Source organism: Anomaloglossus baeobatrachus, chromosome 2 (genome assembly GCF_048569485.1).
Source record: "Anomaloglossus baeobatrachus isolate aAnoBae1 chromosome 2, aAnoBae1.hap1, whole genome shotgun sequence".
Classification (NCBI taxonomy): Eukaryota; Metazoa; Chordata; class Amphibia; order Anura; family Aromobatidae; genus Anomaloglossus; species Anomaloglossus baeobatrachus.
The window spans coordinates 179,827,686-179,845,385 of NC_134354.1; the positions used below are offsets into that span (position 1 = coordinate 179,827,686).

The following is a 17,700-nucleotide window of genomic DNA, read 5'->3' on the forward strand; positions in this document are numbered from 1 at the left end:
GAGGCGAAAAGGTGCGGCAGCAGCTGGAAATGGAGGGAGCATTGGTTTATAAATCCCCTGCAGGTCTTGGGATCTCCAGCGTACCGGGGTGGTGAGGCCAAACGAAGCTTGGAAGCATCCGAGGAGGCTGCCACGGGAGCTGCGGACGTGGATTGTGCAGTGGAACCCCGAGATGTCACAGGCGTGGCCGCTGCTTGTAGCGCGTTCAGACGGGCATCCACAGAAGACATGAAGTTCAGCATGCGGGTCTGGGTCTCGCGCTGTCGTGTGAGTTCCTGCTGCAGGGCCGCTAGTGCTTCGGCGCGATCCATGGCCTGTTCTAGCTCTAACGTCCGGGTGGTGGAACCTCTGGACCGTACACCGGTTTCTCTTGAGGAGGCAGCCAGGCAGGTCACCCCACCAGAGGGTCTGGGTGCACGGCAGCCGAAGCACTAATGGTAGCCGGACAGTCCGTAGAGGAACAGGAAAGGTGGACGGAGATCTGGACGGTGGTCCGGGTGACGAGGCTCAGAGTCCGAGGCCAGGTGGTAAGGTCAGGCGGGATCCGGAACTTGCTGAGCAATGGAACGGGTCACCAAACGGAGCCAGGGACTGGGGACTGGCGGAGCTGCAGAGATGGTGGAACATCCGCCGAAGTCACCGTCAGGTTACGGGAATGAGCGTGGTTCGGAGCGGCTGGCGTGGCAGGACAGGCTCTACGAGACAGGACAGGGTTAATGCAGGCAAAAGCACAAGGCAAAGCAATAGGGGACCTGAACACTAGCTTGCTAAACACGTAGAACAGGCCCCGCCCACCAGGAAAGTGATTCTTAATATACCCTGTACCTGTCTATGTATTTTCCTGCTTCTAGCTGCTGGCCCTTTAAGAGAGGGTCAATGACCGCGCGCGCGCCCTAATGCGCATGCGCGAGGCCCGGGTGCCAGAAGCCAGAGCAGGGAGCGGTGCACAGGAGGCAGGAGAGCCGGGCTGAGGCAGAGTAGCCGACGGGCGCCGGGAACGGGGACCGGGCTGCCTGGGGACCGCAGGCGATGGGGCAGGAAGGCTGCGGAGCGGGGGACCGGGAAGCCTGGCACGGGAGCGGCGGAGCGCGACCTGGGAGCCGGTAAGCAAGGCAGAGGGGCCGGGGAGCATGGCAGGAGAGCCGGGGAGCCTATCAGGGGAGCCGAGGAGCGTGACATATCTATTCATAACAGTTTATGTTTTTATCAAACAATCCATATATCAATCTATTTAAGGACTCATCTATATATATAATTGCCTTATTCTGTCTGTCTGTCTGTCTGTCTATCTGTCTGTCTATCTGTCTGTCTGTCATGCTCCGAAATTGTGTCCTTACGGTGACACAAAGCTGATTGGCCGCTGGGCTCGCCATGGCCCCGCCCCCCCACACGGATTGGCCTCTCGCCCCGGCTCTCTGCAGGCCCCGCCCCCCTCACGCAATGCACGCTCGCTCTGGCCTAACTGACACGGGGCTCCGATTCCCAGGTGAGTACACACACACATCAGATCACACTCACTCTCACACACACCTCACACACACCTCACACATCACATCCACACATCACATCCACACATCACAACATGCTGGGATATCGCTTGCTTCTACACCGGCTCCGTCAGGATCCCGGCAGCGCCACACATAACCTTGCGATGCTGGGATCTTAACGGAGGCCGTGAAAGCTGGTAACCATTATACACATCGGGTAACTAAGGTCCCTTAGTTACCCGATGTGTATCATAGTTACCAGTGTACACCGGCTCACACTCACTCTCACACACACCTCACACACACATCACATCGCATCCACACATCAAGGTCCTGCAGCTGCGGAACATACATAACATAACAGCACACACACATAACAGCACACACACACAAATCAGATCACACTCACACACACCTCACACATCACATCGCATCCAAATACTCACAACATCCTGGGATATCGCTTGCTTCTCGGCGGCGATATTGTGCTGTGAGCTTCCAGGACCTGACGGAGGATCACATGGCCAGAAGCATGTGATATCCCCGGATGTTGTGAGTATCAGCGCGTATGTGCAATATCGTCAGTGTCTGTGTGTGTGAGTGTATGCGATCGGGTGTGTGTGAGTGTATGCGATCGGTTGTGTGTGTGAGTGTATGCGATCGGTTGTGTGTGTGAGTGGATGCGATCGGTTGTGTGTGTGAGTGGATGCGATCGGTTGTGTGTGTGAGTGGATGCGATCGGTTGTGTGGGTGAGTGGATGCGATCGGTTGTGTGGGTGAGTGGATGCGATCGGGTGTGGGTGAGTGTCGGCAGAGGAGCACGGCGTGCTGGAGGAGGCTGGGAGCAGAGAGGCTGATCTTGGGGAAGGCTGGGAGGGGGAGGCTGATGCTGAGGGAGGCTGGAAGGAGAGAGGCTGAGCAAACGTGCTCCATCCGCCATACTGCGCACTCCCCATCGTGCTGCATCCCCCATGCTGCGCACTCCCAAACGTGCTCCATCCGCCATGCTGCGCACTCCCCATCGTGCTCTATCCGCCATGCTGCACACTCCCAAACGTGCTCCATCCGCCATGCTGCGCACTCCCAAACGTGCTCCATCCGCCATACTGCGCACTCCCCATCGTGCTCTATCCGCCATGCTGCACACTCCCAAACGTGCTCCATCCCCCATGCTGCGCACTCCCAAACGTGCTCCATCCGCCATGCTGCGCACTCCCCATCGTGCTCTATCCGCCATGCTGCACACTCCCAAAAGTGCTCCATCCGCCATGCTGCGCACTCCCAAACGTGGTCCATCCGCCATGCTGCGCACCCCCCATCATGCTCCATCCGCCATGCTGCGCACTCCCAAACGTGCTCCATCCGCCATGCTGCGCACTCCCAAACGTGCTCCATCCGCCATGCTGCGCACTCCCAAACGTGGTCCATCCGCCATGCTGCGCACTCCCAAACGTGGTCCATCCGCCATGCTGCGCACTCCCAAACGTGGTCCATCCGCCATGCTGCGCACTCCCAAACGTGCTCCATCCGCCATACTGCGCACTCCCAAACGTGCTCCATCCGCCATACTGCGCACTCCCCATCGTGCACCATCCGGCATGCTGCGCACTCCCAAGCGGATGGAGCATGATGGGGGGTGCGCAGCATGGCGGATGGAGCACGTTTGGGAGTGCGCAGCATGGCGGATGGAGCACGTTTGGGAGTGCGCAGCATGACGGATGGAGCACGTTTGGGAGTGCGCAGCATGACGGATGGAGCACGTTTGGGAGTGCGCAGCATGCCGGATGGTGCACGATGGGGAGTGCGCAGTATGGCGGATGGAGCACGTTTGGGAGTGCGCAGTATGGCGGATGGAGCACGTTTGGGAGTGCGCAGCATGGCGGATGGAGCACGTTTGGGAGTGCGCAGCATGGCGGATGGAGCACGTTTGGGAGTGCGCAGCATGGCGGATGGAGCACGTTTGGGAGTGCGCAGCATGGCGGATGGAGCACGTTTGGGAGTGCGCAGCATGGCGGATGGAGCACGTTTGGGAGTGCGCAGCATGGCGGATGGAGCACGTTTGGGAGTGTGCAGCATGCCGGATGGAGCACGTTTGGGAGTGCGCAGCATGGCGGATGGACCACGTTTGGGAGTGCGCAGCATGGCGGATGGAGCACGTTTGGGAGTGCGCAGCATGGGGGATGCAGCACGATGGGGGGTGCGCAGCATGGGGGATGGAGCACGATGGGAGGTGCACACCTCCCCCCAACACACACACACACGCGCACTGCACAACACACACACACACTAGGAATCACAAACAACGCCCTACACAGACACCCACACACACAGACAACGCTGCACACACAAATATACGCACATACTGCACAACACACACATTGCTCAAAACATACCTCCCCCCAAAACACACCACACCCACACAAACCGCACAACACACACACACACACAACGCTACAGACACACAGCGCTCCACAAACAACGCAACACACGCAACACACATACAACACCGCTCTCACACCCCGCGACACTCAGAACATGTACAGCGCCCTACACAAACACTTGGTAACTACACACAACAACATCTATATATATATATATATATAACAAAAATCATACATGAACTACACAATACGTAAATTCTAGAATACCCGATGCGTAGAATCGGGCCACCTTCTAGTATCTATATATTCATCTACCTGCTCATATTAATTTATCCATCTAAAAAATTGTTTAAAAGAACTGAAGTCCTCAGTGGTTGATACCTTTTAATGGCTATCCATCTAGTCCATCTATGTTCTATGATCTTAATGATAAATATTTGGACCTAACACAAATTCACTAGTGCTTTGCTTTGTCACACTAGTACTGACGTTCGCACACGACAGAGAAAATGCACTTGGAAGAATTTCGTGCCCAGGAAAGCTCCCAGCAAAGAGGAGGATTGTAGAATGATGTTATCCACAGGATGGGGCAGCAGAACAGCAGCCAGGCAGCAGGCACCGCAGGCAGCTCTCTAACAGCCGCTCTAGAAAGCTATAACACTGCTGGAAAGAATGGCCCCTGACAGAGGGCTGACTCAGCAGGAGGTAGTGGTTTATGTAATCCACAGCAATCCATTATTACAAAGGAGCTTTCACAAACTCCTGAGCACTGGGCACAGCTAGGTTATTGATTAAAGAGACAGCGGAAGCACAGACAAAGGGAGGAGGGAGGGAGAACAAGGCCCTCATCCATTAAGGGATGCTGCTTTCCACCAATTAGAAAGAGAAAAATCATTACTCAGCAGCCATCAACGACCTATAGGCAGCGATGAAGCGCAAACACTTAATTTATCTCCCCCCTCCTCCTGATGACAGGCACCTCTTAGGAAATCCAATGACAGCTATTAGGGATGCTTCTACATACAGATTAGAGCGCAATCTGCTCGGCAGCGGAATCTTCGTCTCCGTCTCCGGGCTTTGCTCGAACCTCCAGGGATAAAACGCTGCCATGCATACATTCAAGCGATACATTTTTACATTATCCTACTCCTGATTTCAAGGGAATAATCTTAAAACATCCGTTATTTTTTCTCCTCCAAGACACGTTACCTGCAGGAAATGAGGTGCACCTGAGGTGCCTTGCGATCACGATGCTTGGCTGTCAGTGCTGCGGGATAATCACTGCTTTGTCACACATTGGATGGAAGCACAAAGCAATCCCTTGCTCACAGCGAAAAGTTAAAGCGCTTCTATCATTTCTTGTCAACAACCGTAAACTAAAAAAGCAAATCAAGGTGGATATGTCACCAGGTTTTTCCGCTTACTGTGAGACGCATGATGTAGGGGCATAGACCCGGTTTCTGGTGATGCATCATTTACTGGGCTGCTTGCTACAGACTTGATAAAGTCACTGGTTCATCTGCTGCAGATTTACTCTACTGTACAACCCCACCCACACCACTGATTAACAGCTTTCTGTGTACACTCTGCATAGGCAGAAACCTGTCAATTAGTGGTTAGAGTGGAGTTAAAGAGAGCTTCAGAAAATGGAGAACTATACAGTGTGTCCACCCATATCCTGCCCACCGCCATTAACTTAAGAACGGCCGCAGCTATAGGCATAGAAGTGGTGTCTAGGTATAGTAAAGTAGCCATGCGCTACACAATGAAACAACCTATAGCACCACCTGGTAGAAAACAACAGAGTTAGCATTTTTATCTGGAAAACGGAATGAGATAGAGGGAAAAAAGTGAATTACAAAGTTGTAGGGCATCATCAATTCAATACGAATCGACACTTTGCATACAGAAATGCTATTGTCGCGGGCGGGGAGGGGACGCTGCGCTCACCACGCTCGGGTCCGGCGCTGCTGTTACTGCTGCTCGGTGGCTCGAGCGGTGGGCCGGAACCGGAGACTCGAGCGGCGCTCCTCGCCCGTGAGTGAAAAGGGGATGGTTTGGTTTGGGGATGTTGTCCGTGACGCCACCCACGATTTGTGGTTAGGTTGGGGACACCACCGCTGCTCTGGACGGGGATCCCGGGAGCGATGACAGGGAGCAGCCAAGATGTTTCTCTCCCCTCCGTGGGTAGGGAATTTTGGTGGTCCCGGGGCCCGGTGATGGTGACTGGAAGGTGGATGATGGGGTTTGGTGAGGTGCAGGGTCGTGGGAGGGCAGCGCGATGCCAGACGGCACGATGGTACTCACTCAGCCAATGATGTAGACGGAGTCTCTGGTAAAACAAACGGCTGGATGGACGGGTCCCGCAGCCAGCTGCGATGGTCACTCCCGGTAGGTTGGCGGTGACTGTCTCGCCCTGCACCTGTGTTGTGTTGTCTGCTCCGATGGCTTCCCACCGGTAGCCCTCTTCCCAGCGGTGTATTTGCCAGAGGAGACCCTTTTTGCCTGCATGCTCTGGCCTTGGGAACTCTAGCTGTGGCGGTAGCTGTATTTCCCTTCACGGTTGAGCGGTTGCCTTCAGTCGGGTCTTTGCTGCTGGGAAACCCCGGAGGTTCCCGTCGCTGACAGATTTGACCGGTTTACCGGCGACTCTAAGCTTGGTCGGGGTCCGTAGGCCCTGCCGAGTGGTGCTGGCTTCTCTTCGCTCCCCGGTCCGGTACCGGCGGGCCACCGCCCATCCCCGGTCCTTACGGTTGTGCGTCAATCGGCCTTGCCTGCAGACGGTCACCACCGTCTGCCAATCTTGCTGTTTCTGTGCCCGGGCCACGTACTCGGACATGGCCAGTCTGCTCCACTACCACTTCCTCACTCTCCAACAACAACTACTCAAACTGTTCTTTTCCCGCCTCCAGGACTGTGAACTCCTCGGTGGGTGAGGCCAACCGCCTGGCTCCACCCAACCTGGTGTGGACATCAGCCTCTGGAGGGAGGCAACAAGGATTTGTGTGTGTGACTGATGTGCCAAACCGGGGTGTGGGGTGTGTTGTTGTAGTACCTGTGACGTCCTGGCTTGTCCAGGGCGCCACACTATGATTAGAATGTGTAAAATTAACAAGGCTGCGGACGTGAAGTGATACCTCATGTAGACCTTCCTACAAGTCATTGGGTATGGTGGAGTGGTCTCCACACTCACCTGACCTGACCCCAATGGACTTCTTTCTGTGAGGTCACATCAAACAGCAGGTGTATGCGACCCCTCCACCAACATTGCAGGACCTAAAACGACGTATCACAGATGCTTGTGCAAATGTGTCACCTACCATATTGCACAATGTGCAGCAAGATATAGTATGCTGTCCAGAGTCCAGATGTGCATTGCAGTTGACGGTGGCCACTTTGAGCATAAAAGTTAGATGAGAACCATATGCGTGACCAGCATTCAATGTTTTGGGGGGTCATGGGTTTCACATCATAGCAATTCTGTATGCAAGGTGTCGATTTGTATTGAATTGATGTTGCCCTACAATTTTCTAATTCACTTTTTTTCTCTATTTCATTCCATTTTCGAGATACACAAGCTAACTCCCTTGTTTTCCACCAGGTGGCGCTATAAGTGGTTTCATTGCGTAGCGCATGGCTACTTTAGTATACCTAGACACCACTTCTATGCTTATAGCTGTCGCCATTCTCAACTTAATGGCGGTGGACAGTATATGGGTGGACACACTGTATGTCAGCAGTAGTGATGAGTGAGCAGTACCATGCTCGGGTGCTCAGTACTCGTAACAAGCGGGTTGGACACTTGGATGGGTGTGACTCAACTAACTGATTATAATAGAAGTCAATGGGGAACTCGAGCATTTTTCCAGAAGATTTCCTGGAAAAATTCTTGAGATCCCCATTGACTTCTATTATACTCTAGTACTCAAGGATCCAACTGCAGGAACAGGAACATTTAGTATTGGAAAGTAGTACTAAATGTGTGTCCATTTACAGGAAGAGATTGGAATGCCGTTCAGTAAATGTTTACAGAAATTACAAAGAGAGAGAACAGGCAATAGTTTATTTGTTTATTGACTACAGAGAGAGACCGGAAGACCGTACTAATTATGTCTACGTCATTTATAGGAAGAAACAGGGAGGCAGTACAATCTGTGCCTTTATCAATGATAAGGAGAGAGGAGAGACAGGGCTAAATGTGCCTACTTTATTTGAGGGAGAAACAGGGAGCCAGTACAATCTGTGCCTTTATCATTGATAAGGAGAGAAGAGAGGCAAGGCTAAGGGGTGCTTCACACACAGCGAGCTCGCTGCCGAGATCGCTGCTGAGTCACGCTTTTTGTGACGCAGCAGTGACCTCATTATCGATCTCGCTGTGTGTGACACTGAGCAGCGATCTGGCCCCTGCTGCGAGATCGCTGCTCGTTACACACAGCCCTGGTTCGTTTTCTTCAAAGGCGCTCTCCCACTGTGACACACAGATCGCTGTGTGTGACAGCGAGAGAGCGACAAATGAAGCGAGCAGGGAGCAGGAGCCGGCGTCTGGCAGCTGCGGTAAGCTGTAACCAAGATAAACATCGGGTAACCAAGGTGGTTACCCGATATTTACCTTAGTTACCAGCCTCCGCCGCTCTCACGCTGCCTGTGCTGCCGGCTCCGGCTCTCTGCACATGTAGCTGCTGTACACATCGGGTTAATTAACCCGATGTGTACTGTAGCTAGGAGAGCAAGGAGCCAGCGCTAAGCAGTGTGCGCGGCTCCCTGCTCTCTGCACATGTAGCTGCATTACACATCGGGTTAATTAACCCGATGTGTATTGTAGCTAGGAGAGCAAGGAGCCTGCGCTCAGTGTGCGCGGCTCCCTGCTCCCTGCACACACAGCTAAGTGGTGTGCGCTGGTAACTAATGTAAACATCGGGTAACCATACCCGATGTTTACCTTAGTTACCAGTGTCCGCAGCTTCCAGACGCCGGCTCCGTGCAAGCGCAGCGTCGCTTGCACGTCGCTGCTGGCTGGGGGCTGGTCACTGGTCGCTGGTGAGATCTGCCTGTTTGACAGCTCACCAGCGACCATGTAGCGATGCAGCAGCGATCCTGACCAGGTCAGATCGCTGGTCGGATCGCTGCTGCATCGCTAAAGTGTGAAGGTACCCTAAATGTGCCTACCTTATCTGAGGTAGAAACAGGGAGGCAGTACAATCTGTGCCTTTATCATTGATAAGGAGAGAAGACAGGCAGGGCTAAATGTGGCTACCTTATCTGAGGTAGAAACAGGGAGGCAGTACACTCTGTGCCTTTATCAGTAATAAGGAGAGAAGAGAGGCAGGACTATATGTGCCTACCTTATATAAGGGAGAAACAGGCCGCAGTACAATCTGTGCCTATGTAATTGGAAGGCAGTGCTATATTTGCCTATGTCAATACTTGGCGAGAAAAGAAGGCAGTAATATCTGTGTATACATTTTTAAAGGGAGGCAGCACAAGCAGTGCTTGGACAATTTACAAGGAGAAAATAGAGGCCATACTATATTCACCTACGTCATTACAAGGTGAGACTGAGGCAGTACGTATAAACACAGATGTAAACTTATATGACATGTACTGCTGAGAGACGTCCATGTATTTTCCACTCTTTTCAGATATTTAGCATTCCGTACACAGCTTCCAGCAGAGCCACACCATCGGCAGGAAAGTAATATACTCTAATGCTCCCTCCAAGCATTTATTATATCCTTCCCCCACAGTCTTTTTTTGTCAGCTCTCAGCCTCTCCGAGACCATGTTTTAAGAAAGGCATTTTGTCCATGTTGTCCCTGTGGCAGAAAACATTCACAGCAGAGGTTACCAGAAAGTCTACAGAGGACATGAACCGACTGGCTTGAAGACGGCTATTGTGTTCCACAGTATGAAATGCACATTACTATAATAAATCTCTCTTTTTGGAAGTCAAACACAAATCGTACGCGGTTTATAAATGACGTTAGTGACCACTGGAGACCACACGCATTTGATGGCCTCACACAATTGTAACAGGTAGACTTGGTCATTATGTATAGTGGAATTATGCAAGCAATTATGCTGTCCTTTAGAGAAGAACTAGTCTCATGGGCCGGGAGATTAGATTCTCTGCATCGCCAGCGATGTCTCAGTAGTTCTGGGCTTCGCTACTGCGTGTGCATCATGTTGGAAAGATACTGCTGTGAAAAGTAAAGATTTGTTTAAAGTGCCGTTTAAAGATAATCCTACAAGCTGCTACAAGGAATACAGAATATGGGGTAAAAGAACAAAAGAGTAAGACAACTATCCAAGATAATGTTCAACTGACAGTGGATGTTACCTGTATGCATTAATTGCCCCAGTTCTTTAAAGCGCAGAGTTACCTACAAGAAACAAGCAGAGGTGATCCCACTGTGTGCTCCAATGAAGACTAGGGTGGCCACCTTCTATGCTGACAGTGCATACTACAAAAATCCAGCACTGTCCACAAAACTGGCTGACTGATTTAAAGGGAATCTGACAACAGATTTTTAATATGTACAGCATGCTGTAGAGGTTAAAACACAGATTTCAGCGATGTCTCTCTTATCAAGGTTCATAGTGTTGTTTACTTGCAATATGTGTATTAGCACCAGGAGATTATCATTGCTGGACTACATTGCCTCCAGCCCAGTAGTCTAAAACTCTCCCTCCTATGATTAGCAGCTCACTGTCATTATACATACAGAGCCTGGTGTAAGCGGGGGCAGCTTTCTCAACTCTGCTGCATTGTTAAATCTAAAAACTCAGATTGTGTCAGAACTGCCGCAGCCAGTAATCTAAGTGATACATCGTTGGATTCAGAATCTCTTTGACTACATCATGCTGCTCTCAGATGAGGTAGCAAAAACCTGGTGTCAGATTCCCTTTAAGTACTGGAATGGAAATTATATTATAAATATAATTATATATGATATACACACGCATAAATACGAGGGACTGCTGATAAGTATTTGGCTTTGTGATCTTTTATTGTTTCTATGGTAACGAATGTTACATCACATAAAAGCCTTATGTGTCTAATATATGTTTTCAAAATGTTGTGTTTGTTGCTTATGGCAACAGTGTTCTACGTACGGACGTGGGAAAACAAAATGGTGGATATTCAAAGCAACTGAGAGCAGAGGAGTGATACAATTCTTCTTTTTGCAAGAAAAATCAGGGAAGGATATTCATGGTGATATGTCGCAGACATTGGGGGATCAATGCCCTTCTTATTCCACAGTTACGAACTGGGTTGCCAAATTTAAAACTGGCCATTTCAGCACCAATGATGAAGAACGTCCTGGATGATGAAGAGTGGTTGTTGTTCCGGAGATCATCAATGCTGTTGTGAGAGAATACAAGCCATTTTGTATTCTATACAAACCATCTTGTCTTATAACTGAATGATGTCATAGGGTGGAGTGAGATTTATGGTGAAAGACACAGCACACTGAGGCGCACACCACTTCACACCTCGCCTGGCATGCGCCTCTTAATGAATCAGGAACCTTGCACTATACTCCACTACTTCATGAAGAACAGTGTGAATAATGCTGTTTTTGATGAGTCTAGGACACTTTTACACTACAACCCCTTAATGAATCAAGCAAGACGCAAAGGGACTGGAGTAAGACTTGTGACCTAAGGAACGCCACTGCTTGTCATGAATTTACCACGTCCTATTACGCCCCTGTCTGGCCTCAACCTCACCCACTTTCAATAGACCTGGGCGCAGTTTTCTGGCATAAAAGCTTTGATGAATGGGAAGCTACGTATGATTTCTGCCCTCATAGGATACAACAGAGGAAAACACAGAAATATTAAAGATGTGCTCCAGTCTGAAAGCAGCAAAGCCCAGAAAACATGCTATTCTGTGTTGCAATGTATAACTAAGATATCCAAAATAAACACATGTAAAATCCTAAGTATAAAAGTATTAGGCCTAAGCCACACGGTGAGAAAATCGGAGCAAGTGGAGTGCGATAAAACATTGCATTCCACTCGGACCAATATAAGCCTATGTCCCATCACACATGAGCGATTATTTTCTCAGCCCTAATCGGACCGAGAAAACAATCGCAGCATGCTGTGACTGTAATGAAAGAGTCTTTTCTCTCGCACCCATTCAAGTCTATGGGGGCGAGAGAAAAATCACGCTGCACTCGCGGTACACCGGTGTACCGCGCGTGCAAAGCGAGAATCGCAATAGCCAGCTACGGAGGAGAGAGGGAGAGAAATCCCTCCCCACCTCAGTGCCGGCCCTCTCGTCCTTAGTGCCAGGCTGCCCCCCGCAGCTGAGGTCCGCTCGCACAGTCAGATCTCAGTCGCAGGGACACTAGCATGAAACTCGGCTCTGCTGAGCTGCCAGCGTGAGCTGAGTGTCATGCGAGCATCGCACTAGTGCCTCGTGTGGCCCCGGCCTTAGGCTTGGTCTGGTATATGGTATTAGAAGAGTATTATGTCACATCCATATTGGTGGCATATTGAAAAGAGATGCAACATAGAAATACAGAACATCTGTGGCATATCCACTTATAGACGAACATCGACATATACTGCATTTCTTTAGTCCCATAATTCCCGCATGTATTTGCATCTGTATATGTATTTCATATCAAAACTGTATTTTGCAAGTTCAGGCAATCAGCAAATCCGGGACTCAGAGCGAGCAGGAAGTTGGCCGAGAGCCAGCGCTCTATAAAATAAGAGGTAAGTACATATGTCAGACACCACTGTGCCAATCCATTCATACAGAACTAAATACGGACAAAATGTGTGAATTTGGACTACAGCCAATCCTACGGCTGTGACATATTGATAATTCCGCCCAGGAGTTTCCAGTGCATGACCTTTAGAAATTATAATTAACAAACAATTAATTGTTTCATATTTCACGATAAATCAAGGCATTTTTTATTGGCACTAAAGCCTATTGATTCTTTAATGAGGGGAAGCAGCCGCTATGATTGTCTGATCCGAGGCCATCATTAAACTTTCCTGGAAACTGAAAAGACAACAGTGCCATCTACAGGGTTTAACAATACGGGGGATCAATACCCTGACAAAGAGCTTTTCACCGGACTCTGCATGTAGGTCAGAAAGATGAGCATTCATATATCATGACAGGGAGCGCAAGTCACTTATTGTAGCGCTAGACGTAACGCAACCTATTTAATTACCGATGATATTCAATCACAGTGATGATGAATGCAAATGATTTATAAATGAAATAATTTAGGAAGCAATGTGAATTCAGAAAAAAAGCAGGTAGTGCACAACTCTAGACACAACAAGGGGTTAAATGTCCTCATGTCCTCCAGAATCTCCATCCAGACAGTGTATTTCATCCTGCACACAGATTCGTTATCGGAATAAATGGATTACGCTGCAAAAAAGTGAAGGAGTAACACGAGACAGCGAAGCGACTACCAGCTGCCATCGCTCGGCTCAGGAGATCCTCTGTCCTGAAAATCTTTTCATTAATAGGAGGAATGGATTTCAGCATAAGGGAGAAGCGGAGTATTCTGTGCAGAAATATACTTTTACTTCTATCTAGCTGTACTACCGAAGCGTCTATTTCCATTTTTATGTAACAAGTCACACATGAGACCATAATGGGATATAATCTTAGAACTGCAACAGTGAAAAGCAGGGTCAATGGTAAATCAACGTACTGGAGGTAAAAAAAAAGAAATCAGCAGATACTATGATTTCAAATAGCAAATATTAATGGGAAATTAAAGGGATTGTCCAGGCCTTTAACATTGATGGCCTATCCTCAGGCTAGGTCCTCAATATCTGATCAGCGGGAATGTGAAATCCTCATCACTCCCACCAATCAGCCTTTCCTGATGCCGCTGCCAGCCAGAACTACTCAGTTGCAGACCTGCGCTGCAACTGCGCTGTCAACATAATAGTGGTACTGCACATCTGCACGCTATTGATTTAAATAGAGGATGGATATCCAATACCCCATTGTCATGCATGGAGTAGGAGACGTCCATATGTAACGCGTGACACACACGTTCAGACCGGAGGGCGTCTGACGCAGTACTAAAACAAAAGTAACAAAAAGGGGAGAACACCAGGGTCACAATACAACAGAAGTGCCTGCCGCTAAGGAGAGGGGTGAGGGGGCCCCTTCTGAACTCACCTCCAGCTGACTCCTGAGCTCCCTAGCATTCTTATGCAGGTTGTTCTTTCAAGCTGTCGGCGAGCAGGAAAGGAAAGGAAAGACAGACAGGGGAATAAACATAAGGATACAAACACCAAACTTCCCAGCAGCAGACAGACTCTAAAGCAGCACATGGATAGGAAAAGGACAATTCCTCAGCAGCTCCTTCCACCACACTGGCCAGAGAAGAATGAATTCTAACAGTAGCAGGAACTGCTGGGGAGCTCCAGTATTTAAACCTAAATAAGCGTGGGCTCAAAGCCCCCAAAGTGTCTTACACTGCTACGACCTGCTGGCAACAAAACTGAAAATAACTCATGAGACGCAAAAGGAAAGGAAACTTTGTTTAACTAAGGAGTCTAGATGGAGATGGTAGGCTTCAGTCTTAAGGCTGTCACTAGTCTCAAAACAGCAGGGAGACGACCATGACACCCATGGCTACTTGTTCTTCCGATGTCAGCACTGTGTTTCATTGAGGTCAAGTGATGTTGTTAAGTTACATAACCACTGCAGGTAATCTAAGGAAACGACTGACTACAGCTTTAATTGGAAGTCTACTCTGACACAATAATGAAGACTGCAGATAACCAACGACCACTGATTAGCCAAAACAGAAAATAACATAAGAATGAAGAGACAAAGCGCCAACATTGGTGGAACAGTGCAAGTCCAGCAGACAAATATATGTTTTTTATTTTTTATTATTGGACACTTTAGCGGTTAAGAAGACGTTGTCCTATGGCAGACAACCACTTTAACATCCCAGGTTTAACTAGACTGTATAACAGACGTTGCCAAAAAGATATTCCCTTGCTTATATCAATTCATACTATACAGCTATTGCACCTTCCCATATTCAGTTGGACTGCCCTGATTTGAGGGCTCAATCCCGCCGTCCCGGCAGTCAGGGCTTTTGTTCCGTGGCCTTCTCTCATCTCTCTCTCGCTGGCTCTGTAGAAACTCCTCCTCATGGGCTGGGACAGCATTTCTCTGCAGTGCATAAATTAAATCAACAATTCTCCTCTGGTTTTCCTAGGAGTGAAACTCACAACCTTCATGTGCCTCTCTGTTTGCAGGCAGCAGCTCTACCACTGAACAACCACCCAAACTAATGCTGGCATCACACGGGACCATCTATCGTGCATACCCGCCCCCATCATTTGTGCGTCACGAGCAATTGTTGCCCATGGCACACAAAGTCGTGAACCCCAGTCACACGGACTTACCTCCTGAACGACCTCGCTGTGGGCGGCGAACATCCTCTTCCTGAAGGAGGAGGGACGTTCGGCGTCACAGCAATGTCACTCAGCGGCCGGCCAAAAAAAGCGGAGGGGCGGAGATGAGCGGGACGTAACATCTCGCCCACCTCTTTCCTTTCGCATTGCCGGCGGGACGCAGGTAAGCTGTGTTCGTCGTTCCTGGGGTGTCACACGTAGCGACGTGTGCTGTCACGGGAACGATGAACAACCGGAGCACAGAAGGAGGACCGACTTTTTGAAAATAAACAACAAGCAACGATAAGGTGAGTATTTTTGCTCATTTACAGTCGTTCCTAGGTGTCACACGGTATGATATGTCTAACGATGTCGGATGTGCGTCACTAACGACGTGACCCCGACGACATATCGCCCGATATATCGTACCGTGTGACACCGGCATAAGAGACATAGGCTATGTTCACACTGGGCGTTTTTGCAGCATTTATTAGCTGCAGATTTGCTCGGTTTTATGCAAATCCATACTAATAAAACGCTGCTTTTTACAGTCCCTGCAAAGTCTATGAGATTTCTGAAATCTCATGCACACACACACAAACACATCAGGATTTTTTCCTGACGGTTTTGTGAAATACCTCTGGTTTTGCTGCGTTCTGAAAAGAATGAATATGACAATTCTTTTCAGTGCTTTTGCTATGGTTTTCACCCTGCGAGTCCACCTGTCACTAGGAATTGATCCAGGGTATCTGGCATCTAAATGGTGCTGGGGACAGGGGGATTGGAGCAGGCGTGATATATTTACCGAATCCCCAACTCCCGCGGTTCCTCCAGTTCCCTGCTCATTCCATATTCACTGCTTTCATCTGTGATTGGTTGAAGTCAGACACGCCCCCAGCATCTGACTGCGACCAATCACAGACCCGGTCGGGGGTCTAGCATAGAGAATGAGGAGCCGCGCATTCAGCAGTGACCTCACTCAGACTATTACCGGTCACAGGTATCGCCAGCTGTGATCGTGAATCACCTGAGTGAAGTGACCGCTGATCGTGCGGCTCATTCATTCTGTAGAGCTCACAGTGGGCAGTCCAGTTCTATGGCGCTCACTGCGATCTTCAGATGTAGCAGAGCTGAATCGCCGTGGGACCTCGTGTGGATTACGTCGGATCTGTAGGGGTGATTATGGGGTTAATAAAGTGGTGAAAGAGGGGGCTTTTTGTATTTTATTTTAAATAAAGGATTTTTTTCAGTGTTTGTGTTTATTTCTTTTCAATTTTTAGATTGGTAATGGGGATGTCTCATAGACGCCTGCCATTACCAATCTAGGGCTTAGTCGCAGCTATGAGCTGTGATTATCCCCTTATTACCTTGATTGCCACTGCACCAGGGCAATTCGGGAAGAGCCAGATAAAGTGCTGGGATTGTCGCATCTAATGGATGCGACAATCCTGGGTGGCTGCAGGCTGATATTTTTAGGCTGGGAGGCTCCAGCCTGAGAATACCAGCCCCCAGCTATGGGCTTTATGTTGGCTAGGTATCAAAATTTGTGGGGACCGCATGCTGTTTTTTTTAATTATTTATTTAAATAATTAAAAAAACAGCATGGGGTCCCTCTTATTTTGATACCCAGCCAAGATAAGCATAGCTGGGGACTGCAGCCTGTGGCTGTAGGCTTTATCTGTGCTGGGTATCAAAATATGGAGGTCCCTACATAATTTTTTTTTATTTATTTATTTTTTTACTGTCCAATAGACCAACAGACTCCAGTGGAGAGGGGAAAGGGGGGAAGCAGTGAATATGCATGAGGCTAATAAACGGCACCAGAAGTAGGCGGGGCCATGGGAGCAGGTACAATGATCCTAGAATATATGGGCTCCTTCCAGGTTAGTGGGCGTGGCTATTTGGGTTAGTGGGCGTGAGCGGCTTGGTTAGTGAGCTTGGAAATGTTTTCTCCCTGCCACTACAATCATGCTTCGCCCCCCTGTCCCCCGAGTGATAAGGGCCTGTTGAAGACATCATACCTGGAAGGAGCCCATACACTCTAGCATCTACTGGAGACTGGTAAGTATAGCGCGCTTGCTTTACCTTTTTTTTCTTTCTTTCTACCTTTCTCTTTACTACTCCCAGGAGACATCCTGGCACAAGATTAGCTTTTGGTCAGGGAAAAAACGCTGCAAAAACGTCTTGTGTGAACATATCCATAGGAGGATTTGGTAATCTTGATTTGTAGTACAAGCAAGGAATCCAGAAGCAGATTACACAGGTAGATAGACATAACTCTGTACAAAGCAGTATCTCTATATCCCTGTATTCTAGAGGTAAAGAAAAAGTCAGATATTTTTGTTCCTATAAAACTTCTAAAAATGAGAAACATTTACAAAAATGTATTTTTTTTAATTCCCCCCACCCCTGGGACTCAAACTA

General features: G+C 49.1%; 1 protein-coding gene across 4 annotated transcripts in view; it reads right to left on the reverse strand.

The window, feature by feature from the left end:
* Positions 1 to 17,700, reverse strand: part of LOC142288327 (uncharacterized) — a 936,281-nt gene that overhangs the window by 226,716 nt on the left and 691,865 nt on the right. The window lies entirely within an intron of this gene.